General features: G+C 41.4%; 1 pseudogene; it reads left to right on the forward strand.

Moving 5' to 3' along the window:
• The window catches only part of LOC147618002 (serine/threonine-protein kinase 1-like), a 17,695-nt pseudogene extending 6,429 nt beyond the window's left edge, over nucleotides 1-11,266 (forward strand).
• The last annotated feature ends 12,734 nt before the right edge of the window (nucleotides 11,267-24,000 follow it).

Consider the following 24,000-nt stretch of genomic DNA (forward strand, 5'->3'; position numbering starts at 1 on the left):
TAAATTATGTCAATGTTTGTATTTATATTTTTAAATACATGTATATATGTATAAGTATATGTGTCTATGTATAGGTTTGTATTTAATTATGTCAATGTTTGTATTTATATTTTTAAATACATGTATATATGTATAAGTATATGTGTCTATGTATAGGTTTATGTATCTAAAACATAATATTGTATATACTATATATTTACATATGTGTATGTGTGCGAGAGAGAGAGAGAGAGAGAGAGAGAGAGAGAGAGAGAGAGAGAGAGCGCTTCTATGTGTGGGAGAGTGTAAGAAGAGAGAGGGAGTGTGTGCATGTGTGTGTGTGTGTGTGTGTGTGAGTGTGTGTGAGAGAGTGTAAGAAGAGAGAGGGAGTGTGTGCATGTGTGTGTGTGTGTGAGAGAGAGAGAGAGAGAGAGAGAGCAGGTGTGTATATGTGTGTGCATGTGTGTGAGAGAGAGAGAGAGAGAGTTTCAACATTTGAGAGTGTGTGTACGTGACAGAGAGAGGGAGAGGGTCATGTGCATGTGCATGTGTGTGTGTGTGTGTGTGTGTGTGTGTGTGAGAGAGAGAGAGAGAGAGAGAGAGAGAGAGAGAGAGAGATGGTTGTAGAGAGGGAATAGTTCTTTTCTGGAACCTTGGTCGGTCGCCGTAGCAACGCGCGGGTGCAATACTAGTACGAATTCAATGTTGATTTTTGTGATTCAAGGGAAATCATGAGCAAGGAAGAAGGTAGATGCTCCGATATAGAGCTTGAAGAGAAGCACAGAATTCTATGAAGTATCACGACTTATAGGAGATGTGGCTATGTTTGCATGCCTGGGTTTTTGCAACTGTTCTAGCCTGTTGCTAAAGTTGTCAATTTCTAGTGGTTTGAGGTGGTGGGCATGGGGTGCCTTCACACAAGGATTTTGATAACAATCACTTACACGCTTCAACTTTTATGGCACACACGAAATGCAAAGGAATGCATCATGCAACGAAGGATTATTAAGCTCTGTCATCATGAAGAAAGCAATAGTATAAACTGATATGAAACTGAAGAAATGTAGGACCTATGTTCACATGAAAAAAAGCTCATGATAGTAGGACCTATGTTAATGATGACCTATGTTCACATGAAAAAAGCATATTATTGAACACCCATCTTATGCATCTCCTTTGATTGTTACATGTTATGGTGCTATAATGCTTTTATCTGTAATTCAGGCAGGTGAGAAGCTGCCATATCCAAATGTATTTCATTGTCTAATGATCATATATTTCTGCTACACGATATTTAAAATCCCCTAATCTTAACAGGTAAAGGCTCCTATGGGGCAGTCTACAAAGCTAGAGGCCTGAAAACATCAGAGTTGGTAGCAATCAAGGTCATTTCCTTGAGCGAAGGGGTATGGAAAAGATCAATTATCGCCGACTTGAGTGTGTATCTACACGAAGATTAGCTTTGGCTAACACTTTGCTTTGCTAGGAAGAAGGCTATGAGGACATATGTGGTGAAATTGAGATGCTTCAGCATTGCAATCATCCAAATGTTGTTCATTACTTAGGGAGTTATCAAGCAGAAGAGTATCTTTGGGTATTCGATTTAATCTGCTCTTGCTCTTCTTGTGTTGGCACTATAATGAGCAACTCTTTCAGATTACTTAAAGAATTCTCCTTTTTCTCAGATTGTGATGGAGTATTGTGGTGGGCAGTGTGGCAGACTTACTACATGTGGCCGAAGAACCATTGGAAGAACGGCAGATTGCCTACATGTGGTGAAGCACTGAAGGTTTTTGACTTACAAACTCAGCCCAAATTATTATTTAATCTCTAGAACATTAGTAGCGACGAACCGGGCGGGCTGTTTGCATAGATTTTTGTTGTCGTTAAATGGGCTACTAAAGCACACATCTTCTACTTTGTGCATATACTACACATACCAATGTATGCTTTTGTCATATGAGGGAAGGGGATGTGGTGCTATGATTGGACTTTGATTGATTTGCTTGGTTCGCGACTTGCCTTTTTGCAGAATCTACTTGTTTTTACATTATGGCTTGCTCTTCCCATGAGAAATATGCTTTGGCTCTAAAATAATGATAAGGCTCATGGCTACTCTACTCCCCTTTTCTGAGATTTGCGCATCTCTTGAATTGTTGGCATTTGTTGCTAGCCAAAGCCTGCGCCCATGCTAATTCTTTATCAACTTTGCCATTAATTCATGTTGCCTCATCTGAAGCATAGTCGTGATGAGTGCGTCTTGTAAACCATGACACAGTTTCAAGATGTTCCACATTTCTTAAACATAGTTGTAATTTAAAATTACTATAAACTAAACCAAAAGGTCCTTAATTTATTAGGCTTATATCACAAGAAGTTTTGGGCATTATCCTTTTGCTAGCGGGTGTCATGTCCTAGTGTCAAGCCCTTGTTTGTGGGTTGGCCACCCTTTCAGTTAGTCACCCCATTTTTGGGCTTTTTATCATTTTTATTATTTTTAGGCAGCGTAGGTTTTATTGGCCTACTACCCTACCTGGAGGTTGGCAGCCTATAAATAGGCTGCCATAGGTCGTCATTCCCTCAGTTCATTATTGAGTCCCTTGAGCCCTCACCTACAGGTCACACCCTTGCGAGACCTCGCTCTTGTATGCATCTTCTTGAATAGTGTTCCTGATTATTTCATCTCTTTCCCTCTCTCTAGCGCCCTTGTCTTGTTCATTTTCGCTGCGCCCTCTGACACCCTTGTGGGAAAGAGGCACCCAACGTTCAACATCGTGATCTTCTACAGAGACGAGGCTGCTCATACCTAGCTAGGTGCGGTGGGGGCAGGGGGCTGCTGCCCCCAACGCACCTAGGTATGCTACACCTCGCTTGTAGAAGCTCATGATGTTGTAATCCGCAAAGTTTGAATTATAGTAGGAAAGTTTCTAAAACTTCTTGTGTATGACTACTAGGCCTCTTACTAATACGTTTTATGGTATTTAAGTCCAAAGTTGATATTTTTTTTGGGTCTCTCCCCTTGGGACCTTGTCAGTGGGAAAGTTTTGTGGTATATCTTACCAGAGACATTTCAATTTTCTAAAGCATTGTAAGGTTCAAGCATCAGACAACTGTATTCAATTCTCAGGAAAGGTATTACCATTTGTTTCATGTTTTGATCTTTTGTGATAGGGTTTGGCATACCTTCATCATATATTCAAGGTTCATAGAGACATTAAAGGCGGTAATATTCTACTTACAGAACAAGGGGAGGTGAAGCTTGGTGAGAATCCCTTGTGGCTATTGCTTGAAAATGTTATATACGTGGTTTTCATGTATGCCATAGTCTATGGAACTTTTGAAGCGTACCATGAAAGATACGATTAGATGCTTGCATGCAGGTGACTTTGGGGTTGCTGCTCAGTTGACAAGGACGCTATCGAAACGTAACACAGTATTCACACTCTTTAAATTCGATAAAAACTGTTTCTTGAATGCACTTATGTGTATTGAAATTTTGTATGCAAATTTTGCTCTCAATTTGCTGCTGCATTCACCTAGCAGATGCAGATTCTGTAGAGTAAGTTGTCTATTTGTGTAAAAACCTTAGGGCTAAAGTTTTTAAGCTTGTGTTATCTTGTGAGTGTGAGATGTATTACTACTATGGCCCTTTCATATCTATAAGTCCATCCTATTGGGCACTGAGGATGCTACTGGGGATGTCATAGTATCTAGTCCATATACTAAGTTCATAGTTAGGTTGTGGAACTCCCATGAGTATATAACATGCACATTCCCAAAAGGTGAATTTGAACATGATCCTGGATTTATTTAGTTATATATATATATATGTATAAGTTGCTCGCACTAACACAAGTACATGAGTACAAATATAACCTCCTGCCTTGTATTGAAGATCATTAAAACCCAAAATATCAGTATAGCCACAGGTATGTGTCAAAAGCCAATGGCTATCTGCGTAGTCTTGTGGATGACTTTTTAATTTTGCAGCTTTCTATAAGGTGAATTTGGGCATGTTCCTAGATTCATTTAGGTATATATGCAGACTCCTCTATCCAAAGGAGGTGCTGGTTGGTAGGCGTGGTTGCTTGGGATACTTTTTTTTCCAATACCTCTCGCTCTCTAGACCTCCATTTCTTACCATTTCACTTGTTCTATGGTTCTGGAGACTAGTCTGCTGAATCATCATACTTGATCCAGCTTCAACTCTGTAAAGCAAGCTCCATGCCATCTAGGTCACCTTTGAGTAGGCTTTCCAGAATGCAATCATGGATGGACAATATGTGAAATAGTGGAGATTGAAGCATGTTGGTGCAATGGCTTGTCATGCTTGCATGAGCTACAAGGCAGCAAGGAAGCACAAGGTTTGCTTGCAGCGCAGAAGTATTATGTATGTATCGCATGGACTTGGGACATGCTCACCGGTGAGGAGTATTTAAGTGCGAGTGTTGTTGCAAGCCTTTTTCTAATTTTATTGCATCAAAATGTACAAAAATTCAGCAAAGTGCTGTCGCCAAATAAAACATCTCAGCTCTTGGCTGGATCACCACCGGTTAAACAGATACAACATCTCAGCTCTTTGGCTGGATTCAAGAATAAACGTATCAAGTACATATGCTCAGCTAATGGCTGGAACCAAAATAAAAGAAGCTGATAATGGGTCTTGGCTGGATTCCAGAATAAACGGTATCAAGTACATATGCTTAGCTCATGGCTAGAACCACTGAAGAAAAAGCCAATAACGGCTGTAGGGGGGATGGAGGCAAAGAGGACCACTGCGGGCTACCTAATGAAGGCTGAAAAAGATACCACAAAAACTATGCTCTCTACGTGTGTTGCGATCTAGATGATCCCGTTTTTGGTCACATGCCCCTTCTGCAAAGCAAATGAATGAGCTCTCCTTCAAACGCTACTCGAACCTATGAGGTGGTGGAGAGCGTGCACTTGAAAATTTGCGAGCAAGTCTCCTTTAAAAACTGCCACCCCAGTAGGCTCCCTATAATAATCCATATCTCTCATTAAGGCTCACCTGTCTTTGTATTCAGACATTCAAAGATCAAGGAAAGGATTTCTCTTTTGTTTAGATTGCTCAATCAATGGATTTGTAGGATGAACTCTTGCAAAAGAGGTGCAAGAGGGGTTTGAGAGTGTGGTGACCGGTGACCCATCTCTGAGAATTTGAACGCCTTGCACGTGCACAATCACTAGAGAAACAAGGAGATGCAAAGGATCTTGCCCAAGCCTTGCACATGATCCAGCCACATGATCCAGCCACATGATCCGGCCATACAAAATCGTGGCATCACATACCTCGATGCATGCTCCATCATGAGCCCACAGCTGCCGATTGCCTAGTGAAGGCTCTACACAACTACCTCTTTGTGCATAACTAATGCCCCCTTCATATAGTAAAAGGCCTAGGGCACCTTTTAAAACAACTTACTCTATAAATAGAGCTTCAACCACACATCATCGTGAACCAACTTTAGCTCATCTTTGCTTGCCTTGTAGTAGTAGGACTTCTCTATCCCACTGGCCAGGCTTGCCACCTGTCAGGTGTGCACATATATATGGACTCTATTAATAGAAAGAATCAATATCTTTTTTATTGCGTGGACAACAGCACCATTGTCGGTGCTTCTCGAGCAAAAAGGTACGGTTCTCTTGTAGGCCTTCTTTGTCATCAGTAAGGTGCACGGTTTTGCAGTCGTGTCTAAGGAGGAAGAGAAGAGGGGCAAGAAAGTGGTTGATGATGACAGTGATAGTGATGATTCATTCATGCACGAGTGGATGGTAAGGAAGATGCCCAAAGGGGATCGATGTCTGAACTATACTACGAGGTTTGTGAGCACCTCAGACGGAGGGGGCTTGGAAGCTTTGACTGGACAGGAGTCCGGTATTACGAACAAGGGAAAACGGAAGGAGAAGACTTGCCATCGGTATGGCAAGATTGGACATTTCAGGAGGAAGCGTCCGGCTGTTGATTTTGAGCAGCAAGGGGTGTACAGGGTGGTAGACTCCAGGGCTATGGATCATTATCTTTCTTCTTCATCGAGTGTTGCGGATCTTGGTCTTGGAGTGCATGATCAGCATGTACCGGATGAGGGAGATATTGCGGTTGCTCAGAGAACAAATGGTGAGTGGCTACAAGAACGTTCGCATGTCAACTATGGGTTGATGTCACATGCGTTGGAGGATAGAGGTTTTACTCAGGTGTTTCCTTAGGATGGGGGACAAAGTACTAGAGTATGGTTGAACACCTATAGCATGATAGTGATAGGATGCTGGGTCAGGAGATGCATAGCTTTGATCCACATGTACGTTTGAACACCTATAGCATGATAGTGACAGGATGCATGGGTCGGGAGATGCATAGCTCTGAGCCACATATACGTTTGTGGTCGTATCTAGTTTTTTTTTCCATTTATCCATGATGCATAGAGACATGGATACTTGTAATTGGATTTGTCTCTTAGGCCATGGTGACCTTCAGTAGATGTTAATATAATCTTTCTTTCTTTCTCTCTCTAAATCTGATTGGAAAATTTTAAAATCTTTTTAAGGCTCCCATGGATTTAATCTTTGGCTCACACACACACTCTCTTTCTAGGCCATCGTCCACTTTTCTTATGTTTATTGTGTAATTTTATTAAGCATTCTTGGTGATTTGTTTTGCTCTTGCAATTTTGTGTTTTAGTCGTGTTACTTTTTACTTTTATGTTTTGGATTTGTTTGTTTGCTTGTGTGTGTGTGTGTGTGTGTGTGTGTGTGTGTCTTTCTCCTCTCTTCATCTTGATTGTTAAGCTCAGGCCTTATGATGGTATATATATAGAAGGCATTACATGTGCACATGGGTTTTTGTTTTGAGTTTGTGGTCTCTTTTTTTGTTCATTCAAGGAAACGTAAAGATAACATTTGTTCTCTTTGTTCTTTTGTGATCGAGGGAATTGTGGGTCTTAACTATGTGCTTGCATAAATTATTGCTCATGGAGTTTGGTGGTGTGGATGGTTTCTGACCTTCTTTATGCCGCAATTTAGAAGTTTTTTGTTTTTTGTGTTAAAAATCTTTATTTTCTTTGCAGTCAATTGGGACACCCCATTGGATGGCACCAGAAGTTATTCAAGGAACCCGGTACGATGGGAAGGTTAGGGATTGGGAGCTGTACTATTGGTTCATGCATTGCTTTTATCAGGTTAAGAAGACATCATTCACTATCTTTGTAAGAAACACAGTCTCTGCTATATTTGAATGCAGGTTGATGTGTGGTCCCTCGGAATCTCTGCAATTGAGATGGCTGAGGTCAGATATTTGCTTCTCATGTCACCTTAACGAGTCATTCCATGTTGCACTATAAAGTGTCTTGTTATGGGCACTACTGTGAAATGATGATTATTTTTCGGTTTTGCTTTCTGTAGGGATTGCCTCCAAGGTACAATGTGCATCCTCTGAGGGTAGGTTTGTCATTTATTTAATTTTGCAATGTAATTTTGCTGGCATCGAAGTCATGATGCCATTTTTTTCCCGAAATTAACAAAAGTGCCCTTTTTTGATGGATCTTAATGTAAAGCATCTTATGTTGGGTCTTCATGTTGAAGGGAAGACAGTATAGGAGGAGGTGGGGAGTTTTGATAGAAATGCTTTTATTTATACACACAAATTTGAACTATCAAGAGCAACAGACAAAGCAACCCAAATTAGAAAAGCTGGGCAATAGTAAGGGTGGAAGATACTTATCAATTTATGATTTCCAGTGGAGGATATTGTTGAAATATCTGATAAAGAGGTTGAAGTGTGCAAAGAGGAAATGGAGGATGCACAGAAAGATTAAAAGAATTGATTTGATGCAAACATTTACACTAACCTTTGTCTAATGAGCATGATGATGATACTTGAGAGTTAGGTCTTGTTGAGATGAATTCAACACCTAAGATTAGAGAGACAAATTCAAAGCATAAGGGTGGAGAGAGAATAAATATTAAGCTTGGTCAACTAATGAGAGGTTGGTTATGTGTGAGATGAGCTTTTCATGAGATGAAATCTTATCCTGGCCTTAAGGCCCAGTAGGCATCTTGTAGACAGTTTTGTTCACTACATCTCAGCCCCTTACCTTCAACATTCGACTTGGTTCTCAAATTCATATTGTTTTCCTATCAGTTCAATATCGTGAGTCTTTGTCGCATCATTTTTTTCATCTCATCTTTGTAGCCATTGGCTACCTATGTGGCCTAAGTTTGTGTTGACAAATTAGAGGCCTCAATACTTCCATTTTCTATATGCAGCTGTTCTTGTTTATACTTGCAAGGTCGGTCATATCTTCAATCATGCACATCTAGGTTTATGCACTTAAGTGCATGCAGATAGTCTGCAGCCTAGCCACAACCTAATCCCCTAGTTTGTTACCTAATTGTTGGCTGTAAACTTTGTGTACAGGTACTTTTCATGATCTTGAGGGAGCCTGCACCCATGCTGGCAAATAAGGAGAAATGGTATGCATCAGTCTTCTTGGTGTAGATGAAAACATTAAGGTCTTTCTTGCATGGTCTAAGAAATGTTAAGCTGGCATACCAACTTTTGAAGTACAAGACAAAGTTTAAACTGGCATACCAATTTTTAAAGTACAAGAGAAAGTTTTGGCAAGATCCCATTTTCCACTGGTTATCAGGCCTTGCACACCCCAACCTTTATACAAGAAGGCTACGTATTAAATCTGTCATAGTGTCAAGCTCCATGTGGAGAGTTGTGTAATGAAATCTCTATGTTTGCTTCTTGAAACCTCACTGTCAAAGGTAGGGGTGCAAGGGGATTATTGTTGACTCTTGAGTGCTTGTTGTGTTTGGTTAATAATGTATTACAACAGTTTTTGATGGGTACAAAATTTGCAGTCTCTATGCTGAATAACATCTGTCCTAATCCAAGCTTATTAGTTTGATGTCCAGCTCATATAATGTATTAGTCTCTATGCTGAATAACAGCTGTCCTAATCCAAGCTTATTAGTTTGATGTCCAGCTCATATAATGTATTAGTCTTTATGCTGCAATCAAAATGTACTTAAGAGTGCCCATCTAGAGTATTGCAAGTGTATTGCCAGGAGTTCTTGGCCAAATGTTTTTCATTAATTACTCTCATCCTAATTACTCTGAGGGAATGTGTATTTATGTTTCCTTATTTTTTATGAAGGTTATTTCTAGCATAATTCTTTTGTACGTCAGGACATACGACATACCCATATGGGTATGAAAGTATGTTTGAAGTATGGTATTTTCTCATCATCTGAAACATACGCGCTTCTCATAAGAAGTTTTCCCATATGGGTATGAAAGTATGTTTGAAGTATGGTATTTTCTCATCATCTGAAACATACGCGCTTCTCATAAGAAGTTTTAGACAAAATTCCCAATGTAATTCCTGCTTTACTGATTATTACGACATCACGAGCTTCTGCAGGGGAGGCACCACGTACCTAGCTAGGGGTGGGGGGACCGGCAGTCCCCTGCCCTCAAACGCACCTAGCTAGGTATGCGGTGCCTCATCTACAGAAGCTCATGATGTTGAATACTACAAGGAAAAACCAAGGGAAAGTGGCCTTTTCCCCATAAGGAAAAATGAGTTGTGCCTTATTTTTTGAGTAATTTTTTAGAGGGTGTACATAAAATTATTCTAAACACATGAGAAGTTAAGCACATTTATATTGATTGAGGGCAAGTATGTTATTTTTTTTCATACGCATTCATACACCATATGTTGAATACATCTACATGGTGAAACATACAAGTATGAAAAAAACTATGATTTATAGATAAGATTCTTCTGACTTCCTGATGGCATATATAAAGCAACGCATCATTGTACAAGATTAAATGTCTGTTGTATCCGTGATGATTGACTTATTATCAAAATAAATATTTAGAAAATGCATGTGAGCATTAGTTTCAAAATAGATAGATGTTTTACTTTCGGTGCATCTTGAACCTAATGAACTCCATTTCCTTATCACCAATAGAAAAACTACAATTTGAATTTAGGCAAATTACTACCTAATATTGTGCCTTTTTAATGAATCGGCTAAATTTCAGGTCATTGATTTTCCATGAGTTTGTCACAAAATGTTTAACAAAAGAAACCAGGCTGCGTCCTTCTGCAACAACAGACATGCTTAAAGTGAGTGAAAAGCTTGGGTTGATTGTTTTGGGTATAGTTTATATCACTCGTGTCTGGTTTCGTTCCAGAATAGAATCAAGAAGTAAAAGCAGATTAATATGCACATGTAAGTGGTCATGAGCTTGTGTGTGAAATTAATGGTTTTGTTGGTTATGCCTGACTTACAGCACAAATTTATAGAAAGATACAACGACACTGCTATCTGTATGGCCCCAAGGATTGAGAAAGCAAGGTTAATCAGGTTGGAATTTGAATCTGTACCGCATGGTATCCAGCAGGAGCCGGAAATCACTGCAAACAGGAGGCGAAATGAGCTTAAAGCAGGTATTACAGAAATACAGAAATGTGAAGAGCTTTTTGCAATCAAGAGAGTAGAAGGGTGAAAGCCTTTTTGTTGTTTTATTTACCCCATATGTTTGACTCAACAGCAATGGTCTTGGGAAAAAGGGGGAATGTTGAAAATGGGTGAGGCGCATGCGAGTACCTTTCTCGTGAAAACAGAGAAAGTTATGCCTTCAGAATCCTTCAGAAAGGGTTCGCCTTTGGAAGGAGAAGGAACAGGCGTCTCCAATGAAGAAGGTGAGAGAGCTCCCTCCTTGCTGTGCCCATGTGGTTTTTCCACGTGTTGTACCGAGGAAAGTTGTTGTGCATCAGATTCAGGTGAATTGAGCACCATGGTTGTGCATCTGGAAGATTTAAGCAGTCAAAGCGGACGAGCGAGGAGCATCGTTGAAGCTTGCCATGGATTCTTTGGATGCTAATCTTGAGAGGCAGGATTCTGTGCCTCAACAAGACGGTGATTTAAAGCTTGCCATGGATGCTAATCTTGAGAGGCAGGATTCTGTGCCTCAACAAGACGGTGATTTAAAGTCAAGACCTCACACATGCATCCCAATGTCATGCCTTGAACCAACTCCTTGATCCCATCACAACATGCTTTTGAAGGCTTGGCTTCCACACTCCCAGATGTCACACAAGGCAAGGCTAGGCTCAATGCCTCGTCCTCATCCTTGCAATTTGAAGCACCTCTACTCAAGCTTATCATGTTCCGCCAACAAATCATTACCATTAGTACCACCTACACAATCACACACAATCACACACAATCAAGATTGTTATCAGCCTTAAAAGAGAACTATGATTTTAATTTATACTTGATTTTGTAACTTTAATTTTACTTGATTTTGCCTTCAAACCAAAGTTTTCAATCTCAACAACAACTGATACTTTTACATATCTTAGCCTCAACCAACAATAGCTATCAATAGCTTAAGCATTTCAAATGCAAAAGACAATTGCATCAAGAAAACTGATTTAAATTCCACATCATTTTGAAGAAAGTAATGCAATGAAACCTCATCCCTAAATTTGTGGCTATTGGCAAGATTTGTGCACCTTCCCATGAGATTGAATATCCAAGTACCATAGGTATGGGCAAGGACATTTACAATCCCACAATGTTATTTAGAATGTGTGTGTATTAGTCTACCTACGATCCATGGTGTTATTCACAACGTATAGAAGGCCTAAAATTGTTCTTCATCTTTCAACTTCTAGGAAAATTTGCTGCTTGGTTTGCTATCATTAAGAGTGAAAGTGAAATGTTAAATAATCTCTCTCTTTTCCCAAAAAAGGCTAATCTTTATTTATTTTTTTCATTCCAAAAGATAGGCCTCATGTATTTAAAGAATTAGTCTCATATAGATATGTGCCTTGATGAATGAGGCAATGCAAGGATTGCGACAACATCATAAGATTTTGTAGGAGAGGCACCCCATACGAACTGGGTGCGATTGCCACCCACAAGGGAAATGCCCAAAACTCAAGCGCCCCTGCAAGCTAGCACAAGAAGTTTTGGACATATTTCGTTGTGGGAAAGAGTTCTATTTCCATTATAGTGTTCAACATCATGAGCCTCTTGACTAGGTTTGGGGTGGAGAAGCTCATGATGTTGTCATAATCCACAAAGTGTGAATTACGGTGGGAAATTGTCTAAAACTTGTTGTGCAACAAGACCTAGCACAAGAAGTTTTGGGCAATTTCTCATGGGAAAGAGGCTCCATGTTTCCCTAGAGTGCTCAACATCATGAGGTTATGTAGACGAGGCTGCGCATAGCTAGGTAGGTGTGGCGGCTAGGTATGCTAAACCTTGATGTTGTCCTAATCCAAAAAGTTGGAATTATATTAGGAAGATGTCTAAAACTTCTAGTATGTATGTTACTATGCTTAGGGGAGCTTTCACCTCCACATCATTTAGTAAACTAAGCCGTCACTTCCACATAATTTAGCAATCAATCAATGACTCAAATAAATTGACAAGGGGCCATTGTCCTAGTGGCCGCGGCTAGACACCCGGATGATCTTGTCACCGTGTAACCTTATGTCCCTCCTAATGCCAAACTTAAAAAGAAAAGGGAATTTAAGAAAGAAAAAGCGGTGACACCTTTAGTAGTGGTAACTGCGTGGGGATTGAACACGCAATTGGGAAATGAAGGATTACCGACTAAAAAAACGAAAGAAAGAAAGAGAAAGAAAGCTTTTCATTAAGATGTTGAAGAAAGACTCGCTTTATACCTTGATATAGAAGGAAGCTAAACAAAAAAAAACAGGGAATTAAAGGAAGAAAAAGCATTTCTTTTCATTTAGATTGATAAAATACCTTGATATATGAGCGGGAGTGATTCATGGTGGTAATATAAAGCTTTGTAATTGCTCAAGAGCTTTTGACAAAAGCTAGGTGATATAAAGATTAATCAAGAGAGAGACAAGATGAAATATGCAGAGCGTACAACATGCAGAAGAAACCCTGCATCCTCTTTACCCCAATAATTCCAACTAGAACTGAAACAAGATGAGTTCTTTAGACCCCTAATCAAGGAACTCCAAGAAGGAAGGGTTAAGAAACAATTAGTCGGATACACACTAGAAGAGGGTCAGTTATTCTACCTTAAGCGAAGATGCGTACCCGTTCCATTATGGGGGAAGATTCTTTGAGAAGCTCACGAAGGACCCTTAGCAGCGCACCCCGGATATCACAAAATATACGCCAACTTAAAGAAAAGCTTTTATTGGCCCAAGATGAAGAAAGAAGCTCTAGAATTCACTAAGCAGTGTTTGGTTTGTCAAAAGGTGACGGCAAGAAAGGGTAAAGCTACCAGGTTTACTCCATCCCTTAGATATTCCCAAAATGAAATGGGAGTGCATTAGTATGGATTTCATAGCCGGTCTACCCAGTGTCGTTAGTGGCTATGATTCAATCTTTGTGGTGGTCGACAAATTGACCAAAGTATCCCATCTGATACCAGTAAAGAAGACCTATACAGTGTCAGACATAGCTCAGATATTTGTCAAAATAAATCGTCAGGTTACACGGATTCCCCCGAAGAATCATAAGGGATCGAGATGCAAAGTTCACATCTAAGTTCTGGATTGCTTTATTTGAAATAGTGGGGACTGAACTCAACATGAGTACAGCCTATCATCCTGAATCAGACGGACAGACAGAAAGAGTCAACCAAGTGGTGGAAGACATGCTGAGAGCATACTGTAACCAACAACCAAGACTATGGATCAAATATCTGCCGTTAGTGGAATTCGCCTACAACTCATCTCATCATAAGAGTTTAGGGATGTCCCCATTCAAGGTGCTTTATGGGAAGGATTGTCTAACCCTGCTTAAGATGTCAAATCCATTGATTCAAGTACCAGCTACACAAGAAATGTTACAAGAAATGGATCAACAACTCTTCTAAGGGTCAAACCAAAGAGAAGTTCAATTAGCCTGGGAAAGTATCACGAGTTAGCTTTCAGGTACTGTGGGCCTTATGAAATAACCAAGAAAGTAGGGCTCCAAGCCTACGAGCTAAAGCTACCTCCTCACTTGAGAGTGCACAATGTGTTTCACGTCAGTCTTTTGAAGAAGTATGTGTCGAGTCTGCTTCATGTACTTACAGATGATCAGGTTACTCTTCTGTCTCACAATGAGATGCTCTTGGAACCAAGGAGTGTTTTGGAAATCTAGGATAAGCAATTGAGGAGTCGGATACTTAGGAAAGTGCTGGTACGAAAGGGTATCCGGCAGAAGATGCTTCATGGGAAGACTGGGATCAACTCCAAGCTCAATTCCCAAATTTTGCGAGTTGAGGGAAACTCTTTCTTTTTGTTGGGGAGTTTGTAAGGGGGCTCCCCTACAATCATCTTTTGTCTCCCGTATGAACCCCTCATCCTCGACTATGTTCCCTAAGCTCAAGCTATGTAACAACTATAGGCTTGTTATGCTAAGTGTGTACGGAAAGTGAATTGTTTTCTTTTGGGTAATAAAATTGTTTCCGTCTCAGAAAATCCTCCCGACTCGTATAAAAAAGAGTTTTATCTTCCGTAAGTGAGAATGGTCCTTGTAGGACTAGGTGGATAATTGATGTCAAAAATTAGTTAGTCTAACTAAAGGGTACTTGGAGCATGTGCTTAATAAAAATTTTGGAAATCTCTCATTATAAGGACATCTTGCTTCATATCTTGTGTAAGGAAAAAAAGGACTCTCTTGAAGACAATTGATATGCTTAGGAACTTGAGAAAAATCTACGTGCACCTTTCTCTTAAAGCTTCATCTTGCTAAGCTATAAATGGACTATTGCTTGGGCTCTTGAAAGGGGATTTTTTTGGGGTTTCACACTTGAGGACCTCTCTCTTTATATGTGAGTAGGATATTCTCTCTCTCTCTCTCTCTCTCTCTCTCTCTCTCTCTCTCTCTCTCTCTCTCTCTAGCATTAATCAAAAAGGTCATCCCTTTTGGGAGGGACTGATTGTTGCAAATGAAACCTCTCTCTCTCTCTTGCGCGAACCTGCGAGCTCTTCCCCTCCTCTGTGTGTGCGCGTGATGGTAGGTTGAGGAAGTACATTAATTGGTGATCTTACCTGCCATTGTTGGAGCCCTTGGGGGCTTGCCTTGCCATCATCTTCCACGCATCTCTCCCTTTAAAGGGTATCTCTTTCTCTCACACTCTTGTGTTGTTTATGAAAGAGAGCTTGATCTCTTGTGTTGTTCTTGTTGAAAGAAGGCTTGATCTCTTGTGTTGTTCTTGAAAGAAAGCTTGTGTTGTTATTAAAGAAATCTTGTGTTGTTCTTGAAAAAAGGCTTGATCTCTTGTGTTGTTCTTGAAAGAAGGCTTGATTTATTGTGTTGCTCTCGAAGAAAGCTTGTGTTGTTCTTGAAAGAAAGCTTGTTCTCTTGTGATTGTTCTTGAGATGGAAGCTTGTTTGAGTGCCATTCTTGTGGAAAGGAAGTTTTATGTGGTAAAAACAAGAGGGAAGTCGGGATATCTTATTGTGAATAAGGAAGCTTTGTGGGTAGGCCCTTATGTTATTATTAAGAGGTAAACTTGCTTGAGGATCGTATTGTACTTGAAGGAAAAACTTGCTTGAGTATTGGTATGTTTTTGGGTTGATTCTTGAGAGGAAGACTAACTTGGGAAAAATGCCCAAGAGTAGCAAAAATGCTGCTTAAAGAAAAATGGGTTGTGCATGGTAACTTCATTATTTTTACCTGTGTTAAGATCCTGCTTTTCAAGGAATTAAATTATTAAGGAATAGTCAATATCGATCTGTGCTAGAGGATCCTAAATAAATGAGTAAGGGGTAAAGTAGGACATAGCTCAGGTAGCACAACAGTGTAGAGTTCAATATCTGAAAAGACCAGTCGAATCAATGGATCTGCGGCACCGCAATCGTTGTCCTAGTCTGATAAGGACAAAAATCAATGGGCTTTGTGTGAGTTGGAAGTCCAGTCGGGGAGATCCCCACAGATCCATATCAAGTAGCTCTTATCCGGCAAGAGCCGTGATGTGATTAACCATATGGAGGGGTGATTTAGTCCAGTCTTGCGGCACGGGGAGATCCCCCTGGATCTATATCAGCCGGGTAGCTCTTATCTGGCAAGAGCCGTGATTAACCGTATGGAGGTATGAGTTAAAATCCCAACCGCTGCTTCATTGAGTACCGTGGATCTTACCACGTCGAGGGAGCATTTGGGTGTATCATCCTGATTAGTGGAAGATTGAACCCTGCCGGTGCTTTTTCATGGCCGTGTGTCTCACCACGTCCAGGAATGTCTAGGGGTATCCTGAGTAGTGGGAGATGAGTTGACCCAGCCGGATGGAGGATTCGAGGTTTCTTCTCGCAATTGTGGGGTTCACGTCTGGGGTGAACTGTAAGGAGAAGAAATGGAGTTGAAGAAGTAGAGGAACGGTAGCAAGAGCTAGACCGTTGGACTCAGTGGGTGAGCTGAGTAGGGCGGTTGAAGGGTTGAATAAGGAATCTTGTCTTTCAAATTGTTTGGGAAAAATAAATTGTAGGATGAAAGGCTAGGAATTTTGCCTGAGCTATATCTGCCAACACGAGGTGGAACCACTTTACCCCATAAGGAAATAAGGAATCTTAGAGTAAGAAAGACTTTCCAAATTAAAGAGTAAAGGAAAGAGTGCAGGTGCCGCCTTTTCACGTGGCAGAGGAGACGGATGAGAGCTAAGGTCCATGGGAATGGAGTTCGCGATCCAGAGAAGAATGTGATTGCATGATAACTAATGTAAAGTACTATCTATATGGGAAAAGGAATTAAAAATGTGGAATTAGGAAAGGAACTACCTGGGGGTGCATACTATCAAGGATACAATCAATATGAATGCTAGATTAAATGTCTTCCTTGATTGCACTGTTTACTTTGTAAGTACTAAAGCTCAATAGTGCATCCCTCGAAGTGTTCGGTTGGGTGGTGTGGTCAGGACAGGGGTCGTACGGTGTCTTGTTACCCTTTTTTCCCCCCTACTCTAGCCTGAGGGATGGAAGGGAGGGAAAGGCAGGGTTAACTAGTTAGTAGTATCGTCATGATGTATTATTAAAAGGATCAATGTTTAGGGTTAGTGCTCCCTAGCTACATCTGCCCCAGTGGGCTAGTGCCGTCGTCGCGAGGATGATGATCCTGCGAGGTCCTGGACCCATGCGGAGGGACGTCTTGACCTCTGTATGGAGTCGACATGGCCCTCACACCCTCAATTAGGGTCTAGATTGGCCAAGTGGTGGTGGATCTATAATCCTTGCATTGGAAGCCTTTAAATGGGGTCTAGATTAACCAAGTGTTGGATCTTGAACCTCTCATATTGGGGTCTAAAATGGCCAAGTGGTGGATCTGGAAGCCCTCATTTAGAGTCTAGATTAGCCAAGTGGTGGATTTGGAAGCCATCAATTGGACTCCTTGGAGATTAGGGTCTAGATTGACCAAGTAGAATCCTCAAATTGCGGTCTAGAATGACCCACTAGTGGAACTAAAACCCCTCAATGGGGGTCTAGAATGCCCAAGTGGTGGATCTAGAACCCCTCAAATTGGGGTCTAGGTGGTGGATCTAGAACCCCTCAAATCGGGTTCTAGAATGGCCAAGTGGTGGATCTACACCCCTAAATTGGGATCTAGAATGGGCAAGTGTCCATTCTAGTCTAGATTGGCCAAGTGGTGGCCCTCAATTGGAATTCCTCAATTGGGTTTTAGAATGCCCAAGTGGTGGATTTGGAACCCTCAAATTAGGGTCTAGAATGGCCAAGTGGTGGATTTGGAACCCTCAAATTGGGGTCTAGGTGGTGGATCTAGAACCCCTCAAATCATGGTCTAGAATGGCCAAGTGGTGGATCTACAACCCCTCAAATTGGGGTCTAGAATGGCCAAGTGGTGGATCTTGCATCCTGCCGATTGGGCTCTAGAATGGCCAAGTGGTGGATTTGGAACCCCTAAATTGGGATCTAGAATGGGAAAGTGTCAATTCTAGTCTAGATTGGCCAAGTGGTGGATCTAGAAGCCCTCAATTAAGGTCTAGATTGGCCAAGTGGTGGGTCTAAAAGTCCTCAATTGAAAGCCCTCAATTGGCATCTCGGTTGACCAAATGGTGGATCTTGAACCCCTCAAATGGGAGATAGAATAGCGAAGTGGTGGATCTAGAAGCCCTTAATTAAGGTCTAGATTGGCCAAGTGGTGGGTCTAAAAGTCCTCAATTGAAAGCCCTCAATTGGGGTCTCGATTGACCAAATGGTGGATCTGGAACCCCTCAAATGGGAGATAGAATGGCCAAGTGATGGATATGGAGTCCTACAGATTGGGGTCTAGAATTGCCAACTAAGTGGTCAATTGGTGTCCATATTGGCCAAGTGGTGGATCTCTAACCTCTCACATTGGAGTGGAGTGGCCAAGTGGTGGATCTGGCAGTCCTCAATTGGAATCCCTAAATTGGGGTTTAGAGTGGCGATGTGGTGGATATCAAGCCCCTCAATTGTGGTCTATATTAGCCAAGTGGTGGATCTGGAAGCCCTTAATTACAGTCTAGATTGGCCAAGTGGTGGATCTGGAACCCCTCAAATGGGGTTTAGAATGGCCACGTGGTGGATCTGGAGTCCTACATAATTGGGACTAGAATGGCTAAGCGTTGGATCTCGAACCCTCAATTGGGGTCCAGATTCACCATGTGGTGGATCTTGAACCCCTCAAATTGGAGTCTAGAATGGCCAATAGTGGATCTGTAATTAAGCCCTCAATTGACATCCCTCGATTAGGGTCTAGAATGGCCAACTGGTGGATCTAGAACCCCTCAATTGGAATCTAGACTGACCAAGTGGTGGATCTAGATTCCCTCAATTGGAAACCTTCAAATAAGTTCTATATTGACAAAGTGGTAAATCATGAACCCCTCAAATTTGGGTCTACAATGGCCAAATGATGGATCTGGAAGTCCTCATTTGTACTCATTTCGAAGCCCTCATTTAGACTCATCTGGAAGCCCTCAATTGGAAGCCTTGTAGATTGGGTCTAGAATTGCCAAGTGGTGGATCTAGAGTTCTCAATTGTAAGCCCTCAATTGGGACCTAGATTGGCCAAGTGTGTGGATCTTGAACCTCTCAAACTGGGGTCTAGAATGGCCAAGTGGTGGATCTAGAAGCCCTAACTTGGGGTCTAAAATGGCCAAATGGTGGATCTGAAAGCCCTCAATTAGGGTCTAGATTGGCCAAGTGGCGGATCTAGAATCCCTCTATTGGAAGCCACCAAATGGGATCTAGATTTACCAAGTGTTGGATCTTGAACCCCCCAAATTGAGTTCTAGAATGGCCAAGGGATCCCTCATTTAGATTCTAGATTGGCTAAGTGGTGGATCTGGAAGCCCTGTAGATTGGGGTCTAGATTTACCAAGTAGTGGATCTAGAACCCTCAAATTGCAGTCTAGAATGGCCAAGTGGTGGACCTCAAACCCCTCAATGGGAGTCTAGAATGACCAAGTGGTGGATTTGGAATCCCTCAATTGGGGTCTAGAATGGCCAAGTGGTGGATCTGGAAGCCGTTAGTTGGGATCTAGAATGGCCAAGTGGTGTCTTGCATCTTGTAGATTGGGCCTCTAGAATGGCCAAGTGGTGGATTTGTCACCCCTAAATTGGGGTCTAGAATGGCCGAGGTAGGCATGATGTGTGTTATGTTTTTTGGGAAAATGATTATAGCTTGTTGTCTCGGGGGGTCCACTGTATGGAAGCCCCTCCTACGACGTGCGTTCAAGCGGTATTTAAAAATCCCCTTATCTGTGAATTTTGAGCTAATAAAACTACCCCTTTTTCTTTATAAACTTACGGTTTTTTTTCCAAAGTACAATTAAAATACCCCACTTGTAATTGTATTTCTGTAAATTTACCCAATATTTTGGATTAAAAAAACCCCACCTAATGATCGCACGTGGTAGACTTACATATTTTGAGGTGCACCCCCCGAGCTTGTTGTGTGTGTGTGTGTGGGGGGGGGGCTTGAAGGAGTCTTTATCTCATTTAGAAATAAGCACACCATGTACTCTACCCAAGTGCTTATAACATTCACCATACATTAAACCCATGTCTTTTGGCAAGATGATCCTTTTGTATTACTTGAAATAGTCTAAAATTTACCATATATACATCAAATGAGGCATGTCTCTAAGGGGTGTGTGTGTGTGTGTGACAAAGTCTTTATCTCATTTAGAAATAGGCACACATTGTTATGGAAAATGAGGCATGTCTCTAAGCTATCATCATTAGGGAACAATCCATGTAGTGTATCTAAGTGATTATAGCATTCAAAGCCATGTCTTTTTGGCAAGATGAGCCTATAATGTATCCGTCGTGCTATAGTCCTTGATAGATAACCAAGTCCTGTCCGTCTCACTTAGTTATTTTCTAGACCCCTGATGGATACAAGAAAACGTAAGTGAGCAAGACCTGGTCCTATCTCGCGGAGAAAATGTAGTCACCTAATATCCAACTATTCCTTTGGACTAACCGCACCGAACAGGATATCACAAGGAAAGATCCACCCCTGGTTCATGGCACCAATGCCTTCGTCCCCATAACTTTCAGAGGCACAACATTGTCACTTTCCCCTAAGATGGCCACCCCTGGTTCATGGTACCAATGTCTTCGTCTCCCTATAACTTTTAGAGGCACAAAGTTGGCACTTTCCCCTAAGATGGGTGTAAATTACCTCTGTCTACATTTTTAACGTATAATTTGTTGGAAAGTTACCCGAGTTGTTGGGTCTGCCCAGCACCGTCTGGGCACTTGTTGACCTTCCACTTTCCTTTGAACCGATTTTAATTACTACCATAGTGTTTAACACATAAAAACAGCTTTATTTATTATAGACCTTAGAAACAGTGTTCATTAAAGCAACTCCTTAATGGAATTCAAGTAAAGAAATATGTATATATCCATTTCCAATTCACCTGTGGCAAAACACTTGTTGTGTGCAATCCAAAGTTACTTGCCCTTGCAGTCTTATATTCCAAACCTACTAGGTTTCTAGAATCCCTAGTCTGCCCCCACGGGCAGGAATCCATGGGCATCCTTCCCTTCCAATTCTAGGTGGACAAGGGTCTTTTAGAGCCCCTCCTAAATGCCAATATATTAGGTATTATGGGCAAAATCCCGCATTATGGGAATTTTGAAATTAAGTGGTTTTGTGTAATCTAGGAATTTTCCACTTGTTGTGGGAAAATTTAAGGCAGGTATAGATGAGTACTATTTGCAAGGAGATCAATGGATCATGAAGGAAGGTGGTGTTGATAGTAGTCACTGTTCGCAAGGAATTGGTATTAGTTTCTTTGCATAAACATATTTGAAAGACGATTGATAATCGTGTTCATAAACACCATTAACAAGGAAGTGGTATCTGTATCTTTGCAAGGACCTACACCAATTTGCTTGAACATTTGACAAGATTTCACAAACAATAACCACCACCTAGAATTGTGGAGCATGAAGAAGAGGATTTCTAGATCCACCACTTGTCCAATCTAGAATTGTGGACCATGAAAAGGAGGATTTCTAGATCCACCACCTGTCCATTCTAGAATTGTGGAGCATGAAGATGAGGATTTCTAGATCCCCCATCGGCATATTATCATAGCACCAAAATCCACAATTAAATCTACATAAATCTACTCTTCATCGGCAGAGGCACCAACAAGTTCATCCCTATGAGGTGCAAGTGCCCCATGAATGCCTAAGCATGATTTTGCTTTTAGGGAATGCCTTTGTGGAATAAGGTGCTTTCCATACAATTGAATGATTGAAGCGATATAAAATCACTTAAAGTTTTAATAGAGTGTGTAAGTGAGTAGAAGAGGCCAAAGGTCTTGCCTAGTGCTTGAGCTAGAGATTCCCTCACTTTGACAAGGTAAGGTAACCTCCGTGAGCTAGCCGGGTTAAGCTTTCCCTAGACACACTTACTTTCGTAAGTTGTTGGATAAGGCCGCTATGCTATGGCAACCCCAACGTGATTGTAAGTGAAAATTTGCTTAAGTTTATTGTAGGGCTTTAGTTTGTTTTGGGCTTGCTAGAGGCAAAGGCCTTAGTGGTGGGTTACATATTTTTTCCTAAGGCAAAAAATCATTACAAGGGAAAATTATACGTAATGTGTCCCACAATTATGTAAAAGAGATGAAGAGAGTTCTATGGGTCTAAGCACAATAGGGTGGGCATACTCATGGCAACATGAGTATTATACCTTTTCATTTTTATTAAATTCAAAGTAGGCATGTCCCAGTCAAAAGAATGGTGGGAAAGGCAATTAGTGCCAAGTGGCCTTTTTTAGCAAACGGGCAAATTTTACATGCACCAACCATCACTCTAGTGAGCAAAGGTACTGCTCACACACTTTCACTACCACTACCATTGTGTGTCTTATCTAGCCTCTCACCTATCCTCTCCCCCAAGCCTTCCAATTGCGCATAGAGCCTACCCTGCTATCTTGATCAGGTATGGTGACTCATGCCCTTTGCACGATCTTAGCTTAAATGCCCCTCCCCCAAGCCTTGTCTAGCCTCTCACCTATCCTCTCCCCCAAGCCTTGTCTAGCCTCTCTGTGTGTCTTGTCTAGCCTCTCACCTATCCTCTCCCCCAAGCCTTCCAATTGCGCATAGAGCCTGCCCTGCTACCTTGATCAGGTATGGTGACTCATGCCCTTTGCACGATCTTAGCTTAAAAGCCCCTTTGTTGGGCCTCTGTGTGTGTGTGTGTACTGTGTGTGTATGTGTGTGTGTGTGTGTGTGTGTGTGTGTGTGTTTAGGTGAATAGATTCTTCTCCCCATAATTTCCCTTTAAAACCCTACAAGTTTTTGCAGGTTTAATGGTGCCCAAATAGGGGAAGGACTTTAACTTGGGAAAGCTCCAAGGAACTTTGCATACTGGCTAAAGGAGAAGCATGAGTCAAATCTCAAGCTCAACAAGTGGATGGTCAACACTTGGGGCTAGGTTACGAAGCACAGTAGGATGGGCTACAAAGTAGATTCTTTATTGGGCCGATCTACTATAGCATTTGTCACACAAATACAATCATGAACGAGGAAGTCAGGGTTGCCTTGGCACGTGCATTTGTAGGGCACAAAAGCACGGGGTCCTAGTCTATTGGTAGTCCTTTTCTAAGCGCAGGGGCAGTCGAGCCCATATGATAAGGAATGAGGAAGCAAGCACTATTATGGAGGATGTGAAGCCTTGCATCATGCAAGGAGCCAAGGCCTTTTAGAAGGGAAATGAGCTCGTTACTTACAGTTTGGAAGACTTGTCCACAGTTGCATCATGGAAAATTGCATTGGAGGAGGACTTAACCAGAGCCAAGGATCAACTAGCTTTTGCTTTTAAATAGGAGAAAGAGGCCAAGAAGCTTCTTGGCACACTAGAGGGTAGGCAATCACACATTCATTCAAAGATTGCACAATTGGAAGAGAAGTAGCATAAAATTTTGAATGCTCATCATTTCTCAGACAAAATTAATGCCATGGAGGTGGCCATCATTCTTTCATGGGATGATGCCTTGCGAGAAAGCTTGAACGATGATATGTTGGAAATTGGGGGTCAATTTTCTCGTGTGTCTGCAATGCTTAAAGGAAAACTTGTTGTACATAGATAAAAGGAAGACAAGTTGTTAAAGCTTAATTCATGCATGGCCAATCTTCAGCATATAGAGCAATGCATATCTGCATCCGGCATGAAGTGCATCAACCCAACTCCTCTCAAGCATCCTAATATAGTGGATTTAATCACTTTTAGTGTGGAGAGGTATAGCAAGATCCTTATGCTAAAATTACGTTTGGAATTTTTTGTTATCCTTCTTCATTCCTCTAACAACAGTGTGTTGCTTGCGCCTATCATAGGTGCACCTTTTGTGGATTGGGTATTGATCCAAGTGGCCAGATATTGTGACCACATCGTGCCGGCACACCATGTGTGTGCTTTGGTGAAAGAAAAGCTTACCATGGTTGCCCAGGCAGAGAGAGTGAAGTGTCAGATACATTGGCAGCCATGGGCTTTGGTAAGC

This window comes from Cibotium barometz, chromosome 36 (genome assembly GCF_041138505.1).
Source record: "Cibotium barometz isolate CiBa-2024 chromosome 36, ASM4113850v1, whole genome shotgun sequence".
NCBI lineage: Eukaryota > Viridiplantae > Streptophyta > Polypodiopsida > Cyatheales > Cibotiaceae > Cibotium > Cibotium barometz.